Below are 15,496 nucleotides of genomic sequence, written 5' to 3'. Positions count from 1 at the left end.
ACAGTTTTTGTAATAAAATCTCTTGGGAAGAACTACTCTTAACACATCATTCTCATAATGAGTGGACTTTCATAAAGTCACCAAACTAGTTTTGACAGCTAGTGCACACACATTACTGAGCCAGGTATTGGGGAGTCTATTTAATTGATATGTGATTTCTTTTATGTAGGGAAAATTGTCTTGGAAGAATACTGTAGTGGGATTTATTGGAAAAGGTCTAGCCTTTATTAACAATAAATTCAGATTTTTAGAATTGTGATGATTCTCCTTTATTTATGTGATGTTGACACTCAGCTATCCTGGGAACATTCTTTGGGAACCCAGAGCACCTGATAATATCACAGCTAAAGTAGGAATAAGAGGTGATTTATGCTCCCTTGTGGGCAAATGGGTATGATTAAATGAAAAGATGTTGAGATCAGGAAAAAAAAGTAAACAAACAGAAAACATGATTAAACAGAGGATTTTACATGTGCTGGAAATTATCTTAAGTAAATTTTTTAGTTTCAGGAGAGAATTTAACTGTCCTTTCCGTTAGTGCAGTTTGATTATCCATGGTGTACTAAAGTCCAAAAAATGTTAGAATGGCATTTTTACCCAAATTACATTTCTATTTTCTTTGTAAGAGAATGGGGGACTTAGCTAAATTCTAGAGAAGGGATCTGAATTCTCTTTACTGTCTTCTGTATTCTCACCCTCATCTCTTGTGCCTCAAACTTTGCCAGGTACCTAGGAGTAGGGAATTCAAATAGTATTTTGAGGGTTCAATAAAATGTATATTTTTATTTATCCAATAAAATATATATAAAATGTGTGTGTCCCTGTTTCTTATAAATCTGGAATAATAAACTCTTCTTATCTCACCTACCTCATAAAGATGTCATTAGTTTTTTTTTTAAATTACTCACAGAAAAGACTGATTTGGGTAGAGCTTATTATTATTATTACCTTTAAGTTATGTCGCACATTACTAAGGTAACTAACTTCTTGGATCTGAAGTTACCCCATGGCTTAGAGTAGCCATAAAAAGATATCTATGTTTTTTGCAGTAGGCAGTTTTGAAGTTGAAATTATGGAATGTTAAGGAGGTAAACATACACATGTTTCCTTGTTCAACTGAAAAACACTACCAGGAAAAAAAAAATACCGTTTCCTGTCTCTGAGTTGTTGCTATCTTATACCTTTCGAAGGGACCTGGTCAATTATCATAATCCAATGTCTAAAATGCAAACAGTGAAGTTCACTTTAATCATTTTGCACTTCTTTGATGCACTTTAAAATGTAGAATTGTTTTCACTATATAGTTTTTGGTTTCTTGGTTTTTAATTTAAAGTATCTAGAAGAATATGACATACAGTGCAGATGTTACCTCATGTCCTTTTAGGTACACAGGTTGTAGGAAATATGTTCATTCATCTAAGTAATTACCAGGAACAGCAGTCCCAAAGCAGGGGGACCTTATACCTACTGGAGAGAGCACAGGACAAGGACTCGAGAGTCCTGAGCTCTCATTCTGGCTCTATGGCCAACCAGTCGCAGTTGATCCTGGGCAACAACACTCAGCGATTGGCCTGGAACACAAAGGTACACCATAAATACTTGGAGAGGGGATGGGTTAACTCAGCCAATACTTATTACATGTCCACCATATTCCAGACACTGCTGTAGGTGTTAGGGTTACAGTGGTAAAGCTAAAATTCATAGTCCCTACTCTTATAGAGCAGAGATTCTAGTTGAAGAAAATAGACAACAACAAAAAAATAAGACTATAGTGTGGCAGATCTGATAAGCATTGCTATGGAGAAAAATAAAGCAGAGAAAGGAAGTGACACAGATTGAATGTTTGTGTTCCCAAATTCATAGGTTGAAACAATCTCTAAAGTGATGGGATTTGGAGGTGAGGTCTTTCGGAGGCCCAAACACAGTCTACAGCCCAAACTAAAACAGGGGAATCAGAAATACCAGGCAAGGAGCAGTTACTATATCATATAGGGTGGTCTGGAAAAGTTAACATTTGAGTAGATGCCTCAAGGATGTGAGAGAGAATACTGAGTCAGAGTGAACAGGTACACAGGCCCTGGGCAGGAGTATTAAGGGCATGTTCAAAGAAGAGTAAGGAAGGAAGAGCAAGGAAGAGTAAGGAAGTAAGGAAGTCAGTGTGGCTACTGTACAATGAGTGAGAGGAGGGAGGAAGGAAGTGAGAATGTTTCGGTAGCAAGACATAGTGCCTGTAGAACAGAAAATTGACCTTCAGATTTTACAAGATGGTGTCATGTGACCTTAATGAAAGTTGTCTTAGTGAGGTCCTGGAGAGTAAAAATTATAGTTTGGCTTTATTATGAACTAGATAGAAAGTTTTTGGGGTTGGGGGCAAAGATCTAAGCAGAGAAGAATGATCTGATTTATCCCAAGAAATAATTCTAGGGAAATAAGGAAAGAAGCAGACAGGCTATTGCAGTGATGCAGTAGGGCGGGCTGTGGCGGGGGGCGGGGGGATGATAATGGTTTAGACCATGACACTAGCATTGGATATGGAGAGAAATGGTCAGATTCTAGATGTATCTTGAAGGTAATTTCAATAGGGTTTGCTAATGGGTTAGAAGTTGATTATGCAAGATAGAGAGAGAGAGAGAGAGAGAACTCAACAATGGCTTCAAGATTTTTGTTGTGAGAAACTAAAAGAATGGAGTTGTCATCAACCGAAATGGGGAAGCTGTGGGAAGGGGAGATTTTGGAGGGGAGCTGGCAATATCGGGACTTTAGTTTTGTTCATACTGATATGAAGGAACCCACTAAACATCCAAGTGGATTTATCGAGTAAGCAGTTGGCTATTCAAATCGAAAATTCATACAGAAAGTTGAGACAAGCAATGTAACTTTGGAGTCATCAGCACATAGAGAAAATGTAAAGCCAGGAGACAAGGAGACGAGGTGGGATTACTTAAGAAGTGAGTATAGAGAGAGGAGAGAAGAAGTCCGAGCACTGAGCCCTGGAATACTCCAATGTTTAGAATTTAGAAGATGAAGAATATCCAACAAAGGGAACCGAAGAGGGAGGAAGGGAATAATAGCTCAAAAACCAAGGGAAGACGGTGTTTCAGGAAAGAGTGATCATCTGTGTCAAATACTGCTGATAGATTTAGAAAGGGCAGAACATTGACCATGAGATTTAGCAACATGGTAGCCACAGGTGACCTTGATAAGAGTGTATTTAGTGTAGTTCTGGGGTGAAAAATTCCAACTAACTGCGGCACACTGTACAAATGACATCCTCCACAGGGCAATGGTTCTTTACCTTCTTTCAGCAACACAGTAATGAGTGCAACATGGTATTTCCATGTCAGGAGCTCATTATTTAATCAGGAACCACAAACATAGGCAATTATGTGGTGATATAATAGAAATACATATAAAGTGCAATAGAACCATTGATGTTTTTGTTTTTATTGTATTATTTTGAACATATTGGTTTTTAATATATTTGATGTGCTGTGACCGACTGTAGTCATTATTTTCTTTATTGTTCAAATGGCACTTCTTTGGTTAGAGGGAACCCCTTCAAGCTGGCTCTTAAGTCTTTGACAATTTCCTTGCCCTCTGGTATTACAAGAAATACCAGACTCACCTTGTACATATCCTGCTTCAGAGCTGGGAGTCATCCATTTCTCCAGGAAGCCCTCATTCTTCCCAGTAGCTAATATTATTTAGAAATTATAATCTGGGCACTTGAGATACATCTTGCCACCATGTTTGGTCATTTTTTCTAGGCCTTTTTAGTAGAAAAAAATAGAAAATACATGTTTTAAGAGAAAATACATTGTGGGTTCATAAGTATATTTCCAATTCAATATAGGATTGCAGAGTTTCTACTTAATTTCTTTGCTTTAATATTTTTACCTGTTCTTTAACCAAAAAATCATGGTTTCCAGTGACTTTGACATTAGGGAACAAGGTATTCAAGTTGCAAAGTGAAGCTTTGGGCCTTCTTTCTACAGATCACCGTGGGGCTTAAGTGATTTGAGGACTCTGGGGCACACAGCACTGTGTGGCATGTCAGATGAGTTGCCTGTTGGAGGGGGGCCAATCGGAATTTTAAATGACACCAATCCAGGTTAGTGTGGGGTTGGTGGTAGGATTTGGAGCTAAATAAGTTCTTATGCAAGTTTAATTTTGAAATTCATGGATTATATCAGAAGGAAAGGCCTTACTTTGAATGAATGGAAAGAACAGAAAATTTGCCCCTTATCAAACACTGATGGCTTTATAGGATTTTCAAGGGTTTTTCTTCCCCAGAAAGATCAGATTTATGAACGTGTTGCAGCCTGCAGGATAAAGCATGAGGCAGCTACTGAGGGGAGCAGTGTTTCCTCATCCAGGGCTGGGTTTTAAAAATTCTTTGAGGAGTTGGAGGTGGGGAGTCTGATTGTATGTGAATGTGTGTGCATGTGCGTGTTTGTGTGTGTGTGTGTGTGTGTGTATGTAGGGAGGCAGAAGCAGGATGGGAGAGGTGGTTAAAAATGTTCCTCTCAGTGCTCAGTTTATAAGCACCACAGTTTAAAAGGCATGATTATGTGCATACCCTGGCTGGAGGTGGTAGTTAATAGCTTTATGAGTCCAACTTATTAATATTTGCACATAGGATGGAAGGGACATATTTCTTACACCGACTTTTTTTTTTTTTAAGATTTTATTTATATATTTGAGAGAGAGAGAGCAAGCAAGCACAAACTGGAGGGGGGCAGGGCAGAGGGAGAGGGATGAGCAGACTCCCCACTGAGCAGGGAGCCCGATCCTGGACTCAATCCCGGGATCCTGGGATCATGACCTGAGCCGAAGGCAGATGCTTAACCGACTGAGCCACCCAGGTGTCCCTCTTCACATTCACTTTTTATCGCCTCCCTTTTAACACCACATATTTATTACCAGTCTCTAAAGAGGAAGAAAAAACATGCAGTATCCTGATTTTGTTTTCCCCTTTTGGTTTGATATTACATGTGGTCTTACTGCTCACCCCTATTTCTGGCACAGTTGATTTCTTAGGAATCACAGTATTTGTAAAAAGATAAACTCAAAATCCTTTTGATTAATTCATAACTCTTCTAAGTAATAGAGTTGAAGGTTGTGGCTAGATAATTTCATGGAAGTGTTTTTGAAGAGATTCTGCAGTTTGGGGTGAACATTAAGGATAAGAAAAGCAGGCTATTTTACTTGTTGTCCTTAAGTGGGCAATGTGTTAGAGGGAAGTTATCATAACACACAGTGATGGGTTCTTTGGATTGACAATAGACTGATTTATTTGTTCCCAACTGCTGTTGTGAGCTGAATAGCCTATGATTTGTTTCGGATGTATTGGGGCTTATCTGAATCTATTATTCTATTTGCTATGCCTTGACCTATTGACACTGGTTTACATCAGATTGAAAATTTAAAGTTGACATTCAAACAATAATTTCTCAAGCAATAGTCTTGGAAACAAACAACCTAATGCTTTTCTCTAAAGTGATCTCTTGGCTCACACTCTTCTTGGTAAAGGCAAATTTAAAATGTTTTGTTAGAGCACATGCCTATTACACAAGGTATCTGTCTGGGTAGTAGGCAAACAATGTTTTACAGAAGAAAATAGAAATATCTTGTTTCATTATAAAATCAGTCACTTTCCTTTTTCATAAAAGAAAGGCCATTTATTCATGCAGGTGATCCGAGTTCAGGTCATGTTGCTCTATTTATGACAAGTAAGATGTGGCGTTTCCCTATACCACTGAGTTCAGAATAGACTCCAGGCTTGAGGAAAGATGAAAAGGTACACTACTGGAATGTATCTTTTCATTGCTCTCACTGACTATAGTCTATGGATAAAAGAAAAGAAATCAATTAAGGAAAGAATTATAAGACCAAGCAATTTGTTAGAGGAAAAAAAAAATTGAAAAGTTTCAGGAAATTGGATTAGTTGTCCAGAACAAGAGAAAATTTAAGGCTGAATAAACAATTGCCTTAAAATTATTTTAGAGAGTATTTCTTACAGATGTTTCACTCATTCAATATATATTACTTGGCCACACACGCCAAGTATACACTGGTGAATAAGGTAGGCCCTTAAATGTTTTGCTTGGGAGAGCCTGCCACCCCCAGATCAAGTAAGCAAACAATAAAGAAATTACAAATTGTGATAAAGGCTGTGAAGGAAGCATGCAAAGGGCTCAGAGAGAAAATAGGAAAACGAGTCTAATAGGAGAGTCCTTTCTTTCTAGTCTCAGTTTAAATGTCCCCTTTAGACCAGACATGTCCTTTAGAGGAGGTAACATTTAAACTGAGACCTGAAAGCAAAAGAAGGAGCTAGCCTTGCAAAAAGTGGCAGGCAGTGGTGAGGAGGAAATGTTCTAATCTCTTTGCATGTGCAAAGGCCCTGAGGCAGGAAAGTGACTGGCTTTGAGGACCCATAGGAAGACTACTGTGCCTAGATGATGCAAAGCAAAAGGAAAAGTGACTCAAGATGTGGTTGGAATGGGGTGCCTGGGTGGCTCAGTCGTTAAGCGTCTGCCTTTGGCTCAGGTCATGATCCCAGGGTCCTGGGATCGAGCCCCGCATCGGGCTCCCTGCTCAGCGGGAAGCCTGCCTCTCCCACTCCCTCTGCTTGTGTTTCCTCTCTCGCTGTGTCTCTCTCGGTCAAATAAATAAATAAAATCTTTTTTTTTTTTCAAGTTAAAATCTAAAAAAAAAAAAGATGTGGTTGGAAAGATAGGAGAAGTCTACATCATGTAGACATCATAGCTCATGTTAAAGACTTTGGATTTCATTTCAAGTATAATGAGAGTTTATTGACGGGTTAAATTAAGGTAGTGACATGATTCAATATACATATAAAGTACTACAATTTTACAAATATGGAACTGGGGAGACCAATAGACAGATCCAATATCCAGATGACAACAGTTCCCCCCGCCCCCCAAGGCAGAAGCTAGGGAAAGGGAAAAGTACATGGATTTGAGAGACATGTTGGGGTAGAACCCAGAGATAGAACTATTGCATTGGATGTGAGAAGTGAGGAAAAGGAAGGAATCAATGTTCTTTGAATGACTGGGTAGCTGGTAGTACCCTTTGCATAATGGAGCATACTGAGAGTGGTAGGGGGAAAGCAGGTGTGATGAGAAAATGAAGAGTTTTATTTTAGATATGTCAGGGTTCCTATGTTCATGGGACACCCACGCAGAGATGTCAAAGAGGCTGTGGTAAAGAGAAATGTGGCAGGGGGAGGGGAGGCTAGGTTAATGATATAAACGTGGAAGTCAGCAGCTGCTTCAGTGCTGTGGGAATGGATTTAATCAGCTACAAAGAGAAGGAGAGAGAGAAAAGAACATGCCAGGGACTGAGGCTCCACAAGCATGATAGAGCCTGGGTCAGGAGCCAGAGGAACCTAAGAATGGATGGTCAATGAAGCAGGATGAAAACGGGGACATGGGGCACAGGGGTCCCTGGCAGAGTGTTTAAAGGAGGGGAAGATGGTCAGTCATGTTGATGCTTGTTAGAAGTCTCAAGGACAGAGTAATGCCTATTGAATTTAACAACACTCAGCTTTGGGTGGTCTTGACACAAGTGTTTCAGAGGAATGGTAGGGCTGGAAGACCATTTGCATTAAGTTGAAGAATTAAATGGGAAGGAAGGTCATGGAAGATACCCTTCTGTCCTACTTTCTTAAGACCAACATGTTTGATACATGGAATAATTTTAGGACAGTCAAAATCAATTTCCTCTTTAAAAGAAATGTAGACTCTCCCTCTTCAAAAGCATTTTAAAGCTACTCAGTTCCTGATATATCTGGAATGCTTAATGGAAAACCCAGTTACTAATATTTATTATGGTATGGGACCTAGAATTTAAAATTTGTCATCAGTCACTACTTATTGAGTTTGCCTGCTTATCCAAGTCATCTAATAAAAAAATTTAAATCTACATTTAATGACTACAAGCTGGTGAGGTTACAAAAGAGGCAAAGGCCTAATCACAAACTTCCAAGGAATTTACAATTTAAACTCAAGCTGCTACCCAATATTTATAGAAAGCAATTAGGTAATTCTTTCTAATGATAATCTCAGCAAACTCCTTGTAGTCCCTAACATGGTTTATTATGTATGAGGAAATGATTCTGCATAACTAACAAATTAAATATAATGTATTTCAGCACTCCAAAGTATACTTTGTAAATATATTATTATATGTGTTTTAATAACAACTTTTTTTTTTAAGATTTTATTTATTTATTTGACAGAGAGAGACACAGCGAGAGAGGGAACACAAGCAGGGGGAGTGGGAGAGGGAGAAGCAGGCTTCCCGCTGAGCAGGGAGCCCGATGCGGGGCTCGATCCCAGGACCCTGGGATCATGACCTGAGCCAAAGGCAGACACTTAACGACTGAGCCACCCAGGCGCCCCTTAATAACAACTTTTTGAAAGCAACAAAATGAGAAAACAGAAACTCGAACCAAAATTCATCAAGAGTTGTCTCTTTCCTCCTCCTCCTCGTCTGTCTCTCTCCCCTCCTGCCTAAACCCAAACTCTCCTTCCATGATTCCATCTCTTCACACTTTCTCAGAAGTTTCTGCTCTCAAACTATCTCCCTTCTTCTGTATCTCTGACCTCTGCCTCTGCAGCCTCTCTAGTTTGCTTCCATCATTAATGTAAACTCTCTCAAGACTCTCGTGTATCAAAAAGAAAAAAGAAAAAAAGATGAATATTTTATAAGCCCCTCAAGTCTAAGAAGTGCCAAGTCAAATTCATGTAAATACTTCTTCTCTCTTCATTTCTGGCGCACATGCACACGCCCATGTGCACATCCTTTAAAGTAATTACAGGCTGCCCTCCAGTACCCCTCAATTTGTGCTCTATAGTTAAGAGTCTAGAGGGGAGGTAGGTGGGGGATGGGTTAAATGGGTGATGGCTATTAAGGAGGGCACTTTGGATGAACACTGGGAGTTGTATGTAAGTGATGAACTAGTAAATTCTACACCTGAACTAATATTACGCCATATGTCAACTAACTGGAATTTAAATAAAAATTTGGAGAAAGAAAAAAATAATTAAATAATTACAGGCTGGGTTTTCCTTGTGAATGGCATCACCCATGCTGAAAACCTAGGATGTATCACTGACTCTCTCCTCTCCCTTTGGTTCCTCACTAGGTCCAGTTTATTTACCTTCTATATATTTCTGTAGTCCAGCTACATCTTTCCAGGACAATTACCCCAGTCTAGGGTAGAATATCTCTTACTTAAATCACTTATGGCCTTTTAAGTGGTTTCTGGAACTTCACCTATGCTGTCCTCCATTGTCCACAACATATCCACGGTGATCTTTCTAAATGCACATCCCTGGATTTAAAGCCCTTAGTGTTTCCCCAGCGCTACCCAGGTTTTACTTCACTGTATAAATCCCTTTCTGAACCGGCTTTTTTTTTCTCACCTTACATTTTCTCCTTGCCTCTCTGATGCTGTACACACACACACACACACACACACACACACACACACACACACATCTTTGGAGGTCATGTCCTCTTTCATCTCTAGGCTATGTGCATGCTGTCTTCTCTCCTGGAAGAATTTCCCTGTTCTTGTCGTCTTCTGGCGAACTCCTACTCACCCTCAGACTTCAGCTTACTTACATATCACTCGCCCTAGGAAGCCGTCCCTAAGTACCATTGATTCTGGGTTCCTCTGTGCTTTCCTATCAGCGTTCCTAACCAAACTCCATGTTGTGTGATTGATTTTTGGTTTGTTGACAGAAATAAATGAACAGCAGTGCTTATTTCAGATTTATTACTTGGCTTTCTCCACAATCTTTTAAAGAAGTACTGAGACAATGAATTTCCATACTGGACTACAGTGTCAGTCTAAGCAATTGAATTAAAGCTTTCCTGGTCTGAAAGTGCACCAGGATTATGCTCATCCATAAATTGTTGGTTATACTATGTTTCAACCTCTTGAAAAAATAGTTTTTGTAGTACCACCTATAATGTATTGAAATGAAATTCACTTTCAACTACCCACCATGCTTTCCTTCTACCATGTTTTCTTTGGTTTGCTAAAAAGTTTAAACTTGCAAGAATTAATTTAGGAAGGCGTTTAAATTTGCCTGCTTATTATATTGAATGTATTATAGTTTTAAAATCTGCTTTGGGATTTATTTGTTTAATAGATCTTTAGTCAACATAAATGCTTCTATATTGCCTGTTTAGTAAAATAACCTGTTTATACTTCTGCCAACCCCAAAGAATCCAGATATTCAGCGTATAGTAACCACCATTGTGATTAATAAGAAGCATAAAAAATCTAGCCAGCATGGCTACCAAGCTTGTGATCCAGAAATGTGTCCACCTGTTTCACTGTACTGCTATTCAGTTTTTAAAATTAATTTTCATATTTATTAAACTAATACATGCACCTAGTTTACTGTAAAAATGCTTATAATGAATAATAGTAGCCTCCTGCCCCTACCTCAACTCCTTTGCTCTCGTGAATTCCACACCCCTAAAATAATAACTTCTTTCCCATTTTTTCTTAGCTTTTTCATTCTTTTCATATATTTTCATAGTTTTCCCTTTATATTTCTAAAGAACATAATTTTACTGATGTTTCTTGATTTTTTAAAGTTGAGTTTATTTTTATTTATTTATTTATTTTTTATTTTTATTTTTTATTAACATATAATATATTATTAGTTTCAGAGGTACAGGTCTGTGATTCATCAGTCTTAAATAATACCCAGTGCTCATTACATCACATGCTCTCCTTAATGTCCATCACTCAGCCACTCCATACCCCCCACTCACCCCAGCAATCCTGTTTGTTTCCTATGATTAAGAGTCTCTTATGGTTTGTCTCCCTCTCTGGTTTCATCTTGTTTTATTTTTCCTCTCTTCTCTTATCATCTTCTGTTTTGTTTCTTATATTCTACATATCAGTGAGATCATATAATAATTGTCTGTGATTGACTTATTTCACTTAGCATAATACCCTCTTGTTCCATCTACATTGCTGCAAATGGCAAGATTTCATTCTTTTTATGACTGAGTAATATTCCACTATATATACATATATATATATATATATATATATATATATATATCTCACATCTTCTTTATCCATTCATCTGTTGATGGACATCCGGGCTCTTTGGCTGTTGTGGACATTGCTGCTATAAACATTAGGGTGCACGTGCCCTTTTGGATCACTACATTTGTATCTTTGAGGTAAATACCCAGCTGTTTCTTGATTTTTCAATTGGATGTTATCTATAAGCTTCCTGTTTCTCTTTGCTTTTTAAATTGTGAAATATAACACATATACAGAAAAGGGCATAAACCATGTATACTTAAAGAAATAATTATAATAAAGACCTTTCTGGCCTGAAGTGTCAAAAGCACTGAAGGTGAGAAGCCCGTTGTAGAGCATGCCATTGTATGGATATATCCCCAAATTTGGCTCTTTAAATGATCACTGGTGGAGTTTGGGTTTTTCTATTTTTTGTGGAAACAAACAATACTTCTATGAATATTCTGGTATCTATTTACTGGTCATATAGCAGTTTCTCTACAGGCAGAAATTTTGGCCCTACCCTAGCATATCTTCAGCTTTCCTAGATGGTTCCCAGTTGTTTTCCAAAGTGGGGATTAGATTTTTATCATAGAAAACTGAGACTTAGCTTTCTTGTATCATAGACATAATGTATTATTTTCCTTTCCCCTTTTCTTCCAATTTATTTATATCACAATCTTGGTTAAAAGAAACTTGCATGTTTATTTTGGCAAAGAAAATTTGCTTACATCCAAGTCACATTTCTATGATTTTATATATTTTTTTCTCTGAAAGAAAAAATTGGGGGGGGGATTAATAATTGCCTAATTATTTTTTGTTAGCTTCCTTTCTATGGAACTATCATTCATTTATCCTTAGATGCTTTCATGAAACTACAAACTCCTATGCATGTGGTGAAATATAACAGTCAATCTCTTCTATTTTTTTCTTGGAGATATCCTTTCTTAGCTCTTCAGCTCCTAAATAGATTGAGTGCATTGTAGAAGGGTGGGTTGAACATAATCCACCCCTCCCCCTGCATCATTTTTGAGTTTTTCCTGTTCTGGATTCACCTGTTTCCTGGATTTCTTAATTTCCTCCCTTAGTTTGCATAAGCATACTTTGGTAGAGTAGCTTTACATTCTACTTTCCTCAACTTCACTTTGAAATTCTTTTATTGTATTTTATGTCTGCAAACATATTTTCAATTTCCAAGAGCACTTTCTGGATCTTTGAATGCTTCTTTTGTTCATATAGCATTCCATTTTTGCTTCATTTCTTATTGCTCTGGGAAAATTAATTTTTGTTTTCTTGAGTTTTATTTGGGCTCCCTGCACTTTTTCTGTTTCCTCAGTCCCCCCACCTTTTTGTTTGTTTGTTTGTTCCAGGTCTGTCTTTCACTTCAGAAGTTTTCCTAAAATGTCTACTGGCCTTAGCTTGCTCATTCATATTTAAAAGTGTGGCACTAAGAGGGAAATTGGAAATTCTATTTACTTGGGTGGAATGCAGCAGGTGTACAACCCATGTGGATGAGAACCTTCTTTACCCCAATATTGATATTTATAGGTATCTTCTTCTTGACCTGGTTATTTGCTTCAAACAGAATCTTCAACCTCTGGCTGGGACATCTAAGGATGCTTGTTGCTCTTCTGGGTGCCTGGTGTGGGATGAGGGCCAAGCTCTCAGTGTCTATGAGGCAGATCTTTGCTTAATCCTTTTGATTCCACTAAGGGGCCTCATTTCCACCTTCAGCCTGTCCTTGTTGTGACCAAGTCCATGGAAAATCCGGCACAACTCTCCAGAGAATAAGCTGTATGTCTTTTACCTGACTAGGGAATAATCACCCATTGTACAGGCTAGAGATGGATGCTGGAGTCTGATCTTTTAGACTTTTAATTAATTCTTTTGTTTTTGCCCTCACTTCAGTCTCTAGCTTTCAAGGGTAACTGCCACCTCCAATTCCTGAGTCGCTTCTGAGCTATGATCCAATCACTCCTGCTTCCCTGGCAGACATTTAGTAAAGAAAACTGAAATCTGAATAAGTTGCCCTTTATCATCTGGTGTTTATCTTACACAAATTTGTTAACATTTCTAGTCAGCAGATGTCTGCCCTTTCATCTCTGTCCTCATGGGTTTACACCTTTTTATTTTTGTTTTTTTGTAATTTTAATGGTGTTTGGAAGGAGGATGAGGAAAAAAGCTTATATGTTTAAAACACTGTCTTTCTTTTCTTTCTTTTTTTTTTTTTTAAAGATTTTGTTTATTTATTTGACAGAGAGAGACACAGTGAGAGAGAGAACACAAGCAGGGGGAGTGGGAGAGGGAGAAGCAGGCTTCCCACAGAGCGGGGAGCCCAATGCGGGGCTTGATCCCAGGACCCTGGGATCATGACCTGAGCCGAAAGCAGACGCTTAACGACTGAGCCACCCAGGCGCCACCGAGCTTTAGCCTTCTCTACTGCTATGGTGACATGATCTATGATCTATCTAGAAAATAGTACCAAGTGAATGGGGAGCTGAGGAGCTAGAGATACATCATCACCTTACATCACGCACATGTGCCCTGGCTGTTAGGGAGGTGGTCTCCCATGTGTCTGGAATTGCCAATTTCAAAAGTCGCTTTTCATTCTCCTATTGCTCTGATTCATAACCCATCCATGTTTCTGCTTGGCCTCCCCCTGACTTCCGTGGCCCTGATCACCCTTGCTCCCTGCAGCCTCTTCTGAATTTCTCGTCTCCGCCCACTCTTCCTGTCTTTGTGACCCCTGTTGTTTTATTCTCCATCCCTTCTTTTCTTTTTCCCTTACTTTTTCTGATTCTTCTTGAATATTTCATTCATCCTCTTCTTTAATATCTTTAGTGTCTTGAAACCACTCTCAGCACATTTTTCTCTTTAACCCAGAGAGACCCCCTACGTGTCTCCGTGGACGTTCCAGGAGAACTTTAAGCTCATTATATCCTAAACGGAATTCATTCCATCCTCAGAACTCTTTCCTTCTCTCCAGTTCAGTTGCTGCTTCTCTTTTCCCTTATTATTATTTATCTAAGTCAAGGGTCAACACATTTTTTCTGTAAAGTCCAGATAGTAAATATTTTAGCCTTTGTGGGCCACAGGGTTTCAGAACTCTTTCCTTCTCTCCAGTTCAATTGCTGCCTCTCTTTTCCCTTATTATTATTTATCTAAGTCAAGGGTTAGCACATTTTTTTCTGTAAAGTTCAGATAGTAAATATTTTAGCCTTTGTGGACCACAGGGTTTCTGCTACAACTACTCAGCTGTGCTGTTGTGAAAGGCACCTCTAGTCTATATGTAAACAAATGGGTGTGACTGTGTTCCAATAAAACTTTATTTACAAAAACAGGCCATGAGGCTGGATTTGGCCCTCGGGCCATAGTTTGCGGATCTCTGATCTAAGTTAATGGATTTCAGCCAGAAACTTCTAAACTGAGCTTTACTTCCACATCAGTCGGTTAGTGTGTCATGATGGCTATCTTTTCAGCTGACTGGCCCTGTTTCTACTATCCCTACATACTTTCCTCTCTCAGACCCTCCGCCCTGATCAGTCAGTGCAGGAGCTGTTTATCTTGTCTCACTGCTTTCTGCCTGTTTGCCCTCTGATCCAGGCTCTACATTGCTTCCAAAGTAGTCTTATGAAAACAGAACTCATCTTGTTACTCCTTGTTTAAAATACTCAGTGCTTTGCAAATATCTACGCTGCAGGGCTTCCCCAGTTTTAGATCCATAAGAGCTACTTGAAATCTATGTTCAAGTAAATACTTCTGGGTCCCATCCCAGAGGTTTTGATGATATGAATCAGAGTTGGAGGCCAGGAGTCTGTGTTGTAAACAGACATTCCAGATGGGCCTGAGGTGTGCAGTCCTCAGACATTTGAGAAACACTGGCCACGGGGAAGGGCGAACCCTACTGCATGGAACACAAGGCCCCCCTGGCTTGCCTATCTCTCCAGCCCCACTTCTCACAGCCCTCCCTCAGCATGCTGGGGTCAAGCCCTCTCCCTGAACTGGCCATGCTTGTCCACCCCTCTCAGTTCTCCCACACGATAGTCATTTAGCCACCTGTGCCATGGACCTTTTGCTTGGCAAATTTCCTTTAAGGCTCAACTCATGTACCAACTCCTCTGGTGAATTTCCTTAAACTCCCTAATTCTTACCATGTATGTATCTATATACCAGTTCCTATAACATATTAGCTGCTTGATTTATTTGTCTCTCTCTCCCATCAGACTGTAAATTTCTAGAAAGCGGGGATTGTCTTCTTCATTTGTATATGCCTATATTTTAGAGGGTACCCTGATAAGTATACTAGAAATTTGTTGATTTGATTTAAGAATTAGGCCGGGGATATTAATATCTATATTTTATAATATTATAATTATAATATTAACCTGACATAATTAAATTGAGGCTCTGAGA

The sequence above is a fragment of the Phoca vitulina genome, unplaced genomic scaffold (assembly GCF_004348235.1).
Source record: "Phoca vitulina isolate PV1807 unplaced genomic scaffold, GSC_HSeal_1.0 scaffold5, whole genome shotgun sequence".
Classification (NCBI taxonomy): Eukaryota; Metazoa; Chordata; class Mammalia; order Carnivora; family Phocidae; genus Phoca; species Phoca vitulina.
Note: the sequence above shows the minus strand (reverse complement) of the source record.